Here is a 9205-nt window from a genome sequence, read left to right as displayed (position 1 = left end):
GTCAATACTTTAAATACCTACCATTAACAAACAGTTCAATGTGTTCATGCTAATAAATATTTTCACCCAAACAAAATGAAAAGACGGAGAAGAGAATTATGAATTCTGGAGCTGAGGGGAAAAAAATATATGACTAGCTAAGAATTCAGTAGATGTGTTTAACAGCAGAAGACAGGGTTTCTAAAGCGGAAATTAGGTCAGTAGAAAAACGGCTAGATGGATGGAGAGGATGGAGGCGCAAACGTGCCTGTCTATACGTTCAGATGTGGGGAGAGAGAACGGGGGTGGTGGGGGAGGGGGAAAGAGGGAGAGAGGAGAGGTGGGACGGCGTGGGTGGCAAGTGAAAAGTAACAAATACTGAATCCAGCAGGACAGAAGCAGGGAAATGGTACAGACATAGAGCACTTACAGAATGGCCAAGAACAACACCAATCCACAAATTCAAAGGGCTCTAAGGAAACTCCAACACAACCTGAGAGGACTGTCCAGACACACTGTAGTAGGAAGTACCGTCCCCCAAAAACCAAGGACAAAGGAAAACTTCTAAACGTGCAGAGGAGAGCAACAGTGTTCCTACCCAACACAGAGAGAACAGGGGACAGGGAGAGGACAGATGAGCAAGCAGTGTTCCTACCCAACACAGCAGGAATGGGGCTGAAGAGGACAATTTTACATCCAGTGAAAACATCCTTAATGAAAACACAGCTGGACGTGGTGACGCACGCCTTTAATCCCAGTGCTTGGCAGCAGAGGCAGGGGGATCTTTGTGGGTTCAAAGCCAGCCTGGTCTACATAGTTCCAGGCCCCGCCCCAAGGTTACATTTTAAAGTAATGTTTTCAAGAAAATAAAAAAAAAAGCAAAGAAATGTGTTATTAATATTTTATACACTGGGGAAGAAAAGACAGGAAAATAGAAAGCCAGCTTTGAAGTGGGAAGAAGACATTTAGCAGAAATGGGAGGGGCCCTAGGAGAGGGTAATGAAGGGTGGGTATATTATCAAAAATGCATTATGTAGCCGGTGGTGGTGGCACACGCCTTTAATCCCAGCACTCGGGAGGCAGAGCCAGGCGGATCTCTGTGAGTTCGAGGCCAGCCTGGGCTACCAAGTGAGTTCCAGGAAAGGTGCAAAGCTACACAGAGAGACCCTGTCTCGAAAAACCAAAAAAAAAAAAAAAAATACATTATATGTATTTATGAACTAAAGCATAAACTTTAAACTGCATTATTTTATTTTATTTTATTATTTTTTTAAAGAAATACTAAAGAAATCATTCAGGGAAGGGAAAAAATGATCCCAGTTTGAAAAGTGAAGGGCAAAAGCAGTAACAAGAGCCAAAATAGAAAAGCAGAGAACAGCGGTAATTGAGTACAGACCGTTTAAAACCAGCGAAGTCTTGGAGGATCTTAAATACGGAAAGAAGTAACGTGCGGGAGGGGACCAAAATAGCAAACCAGGAGGAGCGTCGGGGAGTGGGATTAAAGTTTGCAAGGCCCATGTGCTGTTTAAGAAGCATGAAATTATTAATTGAAGGGTGAATTCTTCGGAGACATAGGGTGACTCTCCAGCAGAGGCTGACAAACTTTCAGCAAGGCCCGAATCAGGCTCACAGTCTATTGGTCCATCCTGGAAGGTAATAAACAGTTCACCATGTTTCCCCCCCCCCAAAAAAAATAGTGGAAAAAGTGGGGAAAGAAGGAGGTGGTGATGAAGATGGGGAAGGAGGAGGTAAAGGAGTAGTTGTCTGTGGTCGTCAAAGCTTAGAAATATAAAATGAGGAGATGGAGTGACCTCTTAACACATCTGGAATTCATTCAATTTATTCAATTTAAGTAGACTCAACATCTAATTTAGATAGATTGTCAGACCATCACCAAAAAAAAAAAAAGCTACATGTTATTTCAAACACAGAGTCTAAAAACTCAGAAGTGGAACGATATAAAACAATATGCCACGAAGACACTAACCCAGGGAGGGCTGGCTTAGCTCTGCCCGCTATCAGAGAAAACAAGACTGTGAAGTAAAAAGGCAAAAAGTATTCCCGAAGATAAAGAGGCCAGGCTCACAATGACGAAAAGTCAATTCATCGGGGAGATTGGCTCATCTGAAGCCCGAGCGTATCTGAGACATGCAAAGCGAAAGGGAAAAGCCAAATCAATTATCATAGGTGAAGATTTCCAACACATCTTCAGTAACTGATAGAAAAACTTCCAGACAATAAGTCCGGAAAGATAAAGACTCGAACGACATGATAAACACACTTGACCTCGGTGACACATGTACCGGCGAGCTCAACAACAATAGGGATGCTTCCTTTTCAAGTGCGCGGGCAACATCCCACAAAGGAAATTTCAAAGCACATTTCAAAGGACTGAACTCAAAGTCTGTCCTCTGACAAGAAGGAAAATACACTAGAAATCAATAGGAAATACTTTGAAAGCCCCTAAATGCTTGAGAATTTACTTAGTACTTCCAAGTAATCTATATGTTTCAAAATGAGTTAATGAATTAATTTTTGTTTAATTAAAAATTAGAAGTGTCAGTTGACATTAGAAAAGGATTCTGGGTTGGATGATAAGGAAAAAGTAACATTGAGGGATTGGGGAGATGGCTCAGTGCTGTATAGTGCCTATGTAAAGTCTGGGTAGAGCAGCACCCAGTCTCTGAAGTCAGCCCAGAGGGGTGGAGACAGGTGGGGGGTGGAGACAGGTGGGGGGTGGAGACAGGTGGGGGGTGGAGACAGGTGGAGCCCAGGGGCTTGTTGACCAATTAGTCTAGCCAGTGGATAAACTCCAGGTTCAATGAGAGAATCTGTGTCAAAAAAAAAAAAAAAAAAAAAAGCAATAGAAAAAGACATCTAACACCAGCATCTGACCTCTACACATGTGTGTTTGGCAAGTACCAAAAAGAACTCACAAGATAAAACTGATACCCTCAAGCCAGGTGTGGTGGCTAACACCTCGGATCCCACACTTAGAAAGCTGAAGAAGAGAGACTGTCCTGTTGGCTGCCAACACCAGATACATAATGAGCTCCAGACCAGCCGGGGCCACCAAGTGAGCCTATCTCAAAACAAACAAACAAACAAATAAACAAAACAAACAAAAAGCCTATCTCAAAACAAACAAACAAAAAGAACTATGCTCCTAAACACATATGGGAGGGGGGCAGGGAAAAATAACCGAGGAGCAAGGAGCTAGAAAAGAACACCAAATGAAGGCAAAATAAATTGGGTGGAAATAAATAATAAGGCAGAAAAGGAACTAGAACAAACAATATCAAAGGAAAACAATCAACATAGTCAAAATTTGGTTCTTTGAAAACTAATAAAATTTACAAATCCATAGAAATGCCAAGAAAAGAGAAAAAGCAAACTACTAATAAAAAATAATGAAAGGCCTGTCATCCCTGGAAACATAAATAGTGAGCTGCTAATGAGATAACATTATCAACAGCTTTGTGCCAATAATAAAACGTGCAGCTTAGATGAAATGGACGTTTCTGATACTATTGTGGTGTGATATGCACAAGTCCCCTGAAGTTCATCTGTTTGAACACTAGTCCCCAGGTGGTGGCCCTGCTTTGGAAGATTGTAAGACTTTTAAGAAATGGAGCCTGGTTGGAAGAAGTGAGTCACTAGGGGCTGGTCTTGAAATGTTTACAGTCCAGCCCCACTCTCCATCTGCTCTAGGCCTCCAGCAGACACGATGCGGCCGGGTACCTCATGCATCTGCCTTGCCTTCCCCCACCACGATGCGCTGTCTCCCTTCTTAACCCGTAAGTCAAAATGAACCTGCCTCCTTCCCTCAGGAGCTTCTTGTCAGCCATTTGGTTGCCACGAGGCAAGGAACTCATATGATTGCTCAGGTGGGTTCACTGCCCGGATGATGTTGAGTGGAAGAGGCCATAGAACAGGTAAAAGGCAGCAGGCTGCCCGGATGGCCAGCAAGAGAAGCAAGGGTGTGTTTCTAAAATGGGATACTATCCCATAATGTAAACACAGAGCTGTTGCCAGCACGGTGGCACACACTTATCATTCTAGCACTCGGGAGGCAGAGGCAGAAGGATTGTGTCAAGTTCAAGTCCTACATAGTAAGTTCCAGGCCAGTCAGGACTCTATAAAGCCTGTCTCAAAAAAAAAAAAAAAAAAAAAAAAGAACCATTGTTATAGGGAATGGCATGATGAGTTGCGCAGACACTGAGATGAAATGAAAACAGTCAGATTAAAAAAAAATGCATACTGTGTGATTCTATTTATACGGCAAAAAAAAAAAATAATCAGTTGTGATAGGAAACAGATGTTGGTGGCTTCGTGGGACAGCAGAGAAGTCTTGGGGTGTGTTTGCTCCTTACCTTGACATGAATTTGTTCAGGGTAAAAATGCATCAGGCTGTCGCTTTAAGGTGGTAAACCTTTTTGACTGTATGATAAATTCATTTTTTAATTTAAAAAGAAGTAAGTCTGTGATGCCAGTTTAGTTTGGGGGAATCTGTCTTTCCCACTAAAGTGGACAGGAGCACAATGTCCATCCTTCCGTATCCCCACAGACAGAATTCCAGGGCACTGGAAGCCCTTCTAACGTAAAGATAATGCATTTTGTATTTTTCTCAATTTTGATAGGAAAACTGATTCTATTTCACCTGGAGACAGATTTCATATTTCATGAGCCTATAATCATAGAGCAAGCTGATGAAGGACAGGGATGTGTAGCTGTGTAGCATACTCTGCAGGGAAGTTCTTCTAATCTCTCTCTCTCTCTCTCTCTCTCTCTCTCTCTCTCTCTCTCTCTCTCTCTCTCTCTCTCTGTCTCTCTCTCTCTCTCTCCCTCACAATAGGGTTTGAATCCAAGGCTTCATGTATACTATACTAGTGGTCTACCAGGGATACATCCACAGCCCTGGTTTTCCTTCTCAGTTTGAGGTAGGGTCTCCCTGAATTGTTCAGGTTGACCTTGAACCTGCTCTGTAGTCCAGGCAGGCCTTCCACTTGTAATCCTCCGGCCTCAGCCTTCTGAATAACTAAGACTACAGGACTGTACCACTAGGCCCAGCTGACTGTTGGGCTTCCTAAAATGGGTGTGTCCTGTAGAACTCACGGGAGCACCCACCCAATTCAGTCCTCTCTTCCCTCCTGAGGGCCTGGGTGACTACGAGGCACCTTTTACGTGTGAGTGGCCACTTTCACAAAGTCTTAGGATTGGGGCCCTTCTCAGCAAACAAGTCCTGCACCCAAATAGTGACTTCTGGAGAGGAAGCAAATCTGACTGGAAATAAATAAATTAAATTAAAAAAAAAAAAAAAAAAAAAAAAGGTAAAGCTGTTTTTACCATGGTAACGAAGGTTTGCCCAGACTTCGATTTCCTTCGTTGACTGGAGTGGTTTTATGGGTGTAAGTGATTTTTGAAGAGCAAATTAAAAAGACTTCTTATATGTCCCAATAGGCAACAACATAGTACCGGCTAATGGCACTTCCCATCTCTAAAATAATTACTTTTGTAATAATCTGTTTATTAATGAAGTGAGCCACAAAATAGATAATGATTTCTTAAGATTTCAAGCACACGGATTCTTCCCCCCTCAGCTTCATTTCACGTTCTTTGCCCCCAAAAGCACACCATGAAGGAACTACTCAAAACACACTGGCAGATTTTCCTAGGTGCGACACTCTCAGTAATGTGTGTTCAAGTAGGCCCAGTGAACCCACACTCACGGTATCGCGCCCTTCAATTATTCTCTCTGATAATTGAAGTGTTCTGAGGCTGGATATGGGAACAGCTGCACCTTTCTATCCATTTACTAAAATTCATTTCATGTCATACTTAAAATGGATGGATTTTATGGTATATAAATTGTAACTTAAAGTATTTTGTTAAGAAAAATCAATCAAATGTTTTTTTAGTAGTTCTTTCACATTCCTCCATCTTATCAAAGATATGCTGACTGTCGGGACGGGATCCTTCCAAGAAATGAAGTTCACTTGGTTAAGACCCACATACAGGAAGATTAAAGAGTCCTGGAGGAGAGAACACATTACTACTACTATTTTGCTAAATAGACATAGTATCAAACTGCCTTCTAAATGCCTACCCTTAGACCCATAGTGTAGCTGAAGTTATCCTATTCATGCCTGGCTGCCTTGGTCCTCAGACCCAAGCAAACACACAGAGACTTACATCATTTACAAACTGTATGGCCTAATGGCTCAGGCTTCTTGCTAGCTGTTCTTATATCTTAAATTAACCCATTTCTATTAATCTATAAGTTGCCACGTGGTTCGTGGCTTACCGGTATCTTAGCATGTTGCTTCTCATCACGGTGACTGGCAGCGTCTCCCTGCCTCAGCCTTCCACTCCCCAGCATTCTCCTCTCTCTTTGTCCCACCTACCCTATACTTCCTGCCTGGCTACTGGCCAATCAGCGTTTTTATTTATCAGTCAATCAGAGCAACACATTCACAGCATAGAGAACATCCCACAGCACCATAGAGTAGCGTTCACTCTCACCCCCTCCTAGGAGAAGCTTCTTACTGGAGATGGTTAGCACAGAAACTCACAACTGGCCGTAGCACAAGAGAACAAATGGCTGTGGAGTATTCTGCCCTAAGTGGACTATATCACACTCTGTCCTTGCCCACGGCTCAGGGAACATTGCAGAAGAAAGAACGTAACTATTTAAAGAGCCAGAGATCCAACAGTACCAGGCCTAACACTGTCTACCAGACACGACAGGACAGTTACATTCATAACCCCACAGTAGCTGTGGTCGCCAGCATGAGCCTACACAAGATTAAGCCAGCCAGCATTCCAGTATTGGGGCGGGGGTGGGGTGGGGCTCGCTAGCCTTGGAAAATGAGAGTCAATTTTTTTTTTCGAGGGTTAGGTCCACGGTAGGTTGTCCATGCTCCAGTAACTGGCCCTGTACCTAGGCACATATGGCAGGCACTAATTGGACTCAGTAGGGTTCAGAAAGAGAGGGGGGCAGGGAGGAGGGGAAGGGAGGAAGAGAGAAAGGGTAGAAGGGTAGTCTAGGAAGGAGTTAGAGGAGTTAAATGAGGGATGGATATGACCTAAATACGTTTTATGCATGTGTGTGTTGGGAGGGAAAAGTCCAACTGGCTATAAAGCCATCAGTGAACACAGCAGGAGGGTGTGGACTTTAAGAAATGGAGTCCCCTTGGCAGACGAGTTCTAAAAGTGGCACTTCTTGGGTCAGGGTGTCGCTCGGAGGCAGAACATTTGCCTAGCATGGGTGAGGCCCTGGGTTCAAGCAGCAGTAGTACTTGTGTAGCAGGAAGCTCTGTGTGCGTGCGTGCGTGTGTGCGTGCGTGCGTGCGTGCGTGCGTGCGTGCGCTCCCGTCATAGCCTTAATACCCCAGCGCTGCCATAAAATCAGAGGCTCGGTGCTCCTGCCCAGCTCTTCCTCCTCATTTGTCCCTTGTTATTCTTACTACTTTCTTTATCTTCACTGAAAATCCCCGGTCCGGGTCCTACATTGTCCGCGGTTGTAATCTTTGGCTTGTGACCTTCGATCAATCTGAGGGAGCTGTGCTGCATTCTTCCTTGCGTCCAGAGTCAGTGTGTTTCACAAAACAGATACCCAGGAAGGGCAATTGCGGCCCTTCCAGCCCAGTATCTGGCATTAGTTTTTTTTTTTAAGTATTTTTTTTTTAAATGTTACTTTCCTTCCTTCCTAGACCCTCAGGCCCTGCATCAATGGCGGCGCCTATGGTGTGGACTTGACAAACTCTCCGTGACACTGCTGTGTGAAGAATCCTCTAGAAACCACTGGCTCAGGCGGTCAGGTAGTGCCCATAGTTGAACAAGATGCGAGCCCCCGGTGGGTGGGAAGCCTTTCGACCACCGCTTCCCTACCACAGTCTGGACACAGCTCCTGACTCCAGGCCGTCCATCCCTTCCTGAGCCCTGTGAACTCTTCCACTCATTTGCCTGATGCTGGCGGAATCTTCCTGACATCCTGCCCACCCACCCCCCACCCCGTGTATGTGCCCAAGGCCTCTCTCCATCCAGCTGGGCGCAGTCCACATGCCATTCCCGGGGCCCAGGATAGCACAATGTAGGCAGATCTGGGCTGTGGGTAGCTGATGAAGGCCCTGGCGGTCAAAGAGGAACGTGCTAGAAAGAAGGCCAGAGAAAAGATATGACACACACTCTCTGTCCCAGGGACAGACTAGAACCCAGGTCCCTAAACTTACCTCCCTCTCTACCCTGAGTTGGTTATGCAAACAAGTCAGTGCTTGAGCCTCAGGGTTTCATCTGTAGAATGGGGGCCCTCCCTTGCTTTATCTCTGCTTGCCTGGCATGGGGGGTAAACCAGGCCACTGATGTTCAGATGTGGGAATAAATGTCCCAGTGCAGGGGGCCTGAGCAGGACACTTGCTCATTGCCCACTCTGCCGGGCCTGTGAGGGAAAAGCAGTAGCTACACACACACACACACACACACACACACACACACACACACACACACATACACACACCCCCGCCCGCCCGCCCCTGCCCCCCCCAACGCTGTGCTTGCACATCTCCCACCCCAGCATGTGGTGCCAACATTGCTACTGTCGGCTGCCCTGAGGAACCGCAAGGCTTTTAACCAGCGTTTCTGGGAGCCTTGTATGGGTTCAAAACAAATGTTTGCAGCTGTGTAACCTTTAGTCTGCAAAGATTGTCAGATCCTAACTCAGAAAATAACACTGTTCCAAACTCCTGTGTCTGAGAAGGCCCGGGGTGACAGAATCCAGGAAAGGAAGAAGCTGCTAGATGAAGATGCTAAGGCGCTAGCAAGAGGAGACCGGTTAAATTTAATATTAGCCAGCCGTGCCTGACTTCACGGTACAGTTTAGAAAAAAAATAGACCACAATAATGTCATGAGTAAATTAACACGATGAAAGAAAAGCAATTGTGAGTGCTTGAAATTTCTGGCTGAGCCCAGGATAACCCACCCAGTGGTACAACTCACAGTGGTTCAGGACTGACACTGGGCTAGAGTCAGGTTCAAATCCCAGCCACATCCGAGCATGGCACTGCCGTGGGTCTATTTACCTTCCCTGAGCTGTTTCTTTCTGTTTGAGTGGAAACGATGCCCAACTCTCAAGAGCAATGAGACCATAAGTTAAATGAATCAATATACAAAAGGGCTGGGGGTAGACAGAATAACGGCTCTCTAAATTATGCTGTTAATTCCTAATTC

The sequence above is a fragment of the Peromyscus leucopus genome, chromosome 22 (assembly GCF_004664715.2).
Source record: "Peromyscus leucopus breed LL Stock chromosome 22, UCI_PerLeu_2.1, whole genome shotgun sequence".
NCBI classification, from domain to species: Eukaryota; Metazoa; Chordata; class Mammalia; order Rodentia; family Cricetidae; genus Peromyscus; species Peromyscus leucopus.
The sequence above is the reverse complement of the archived record's forward strand: the minus strand, read 5'-3'. Positions refer to the sequence as shown.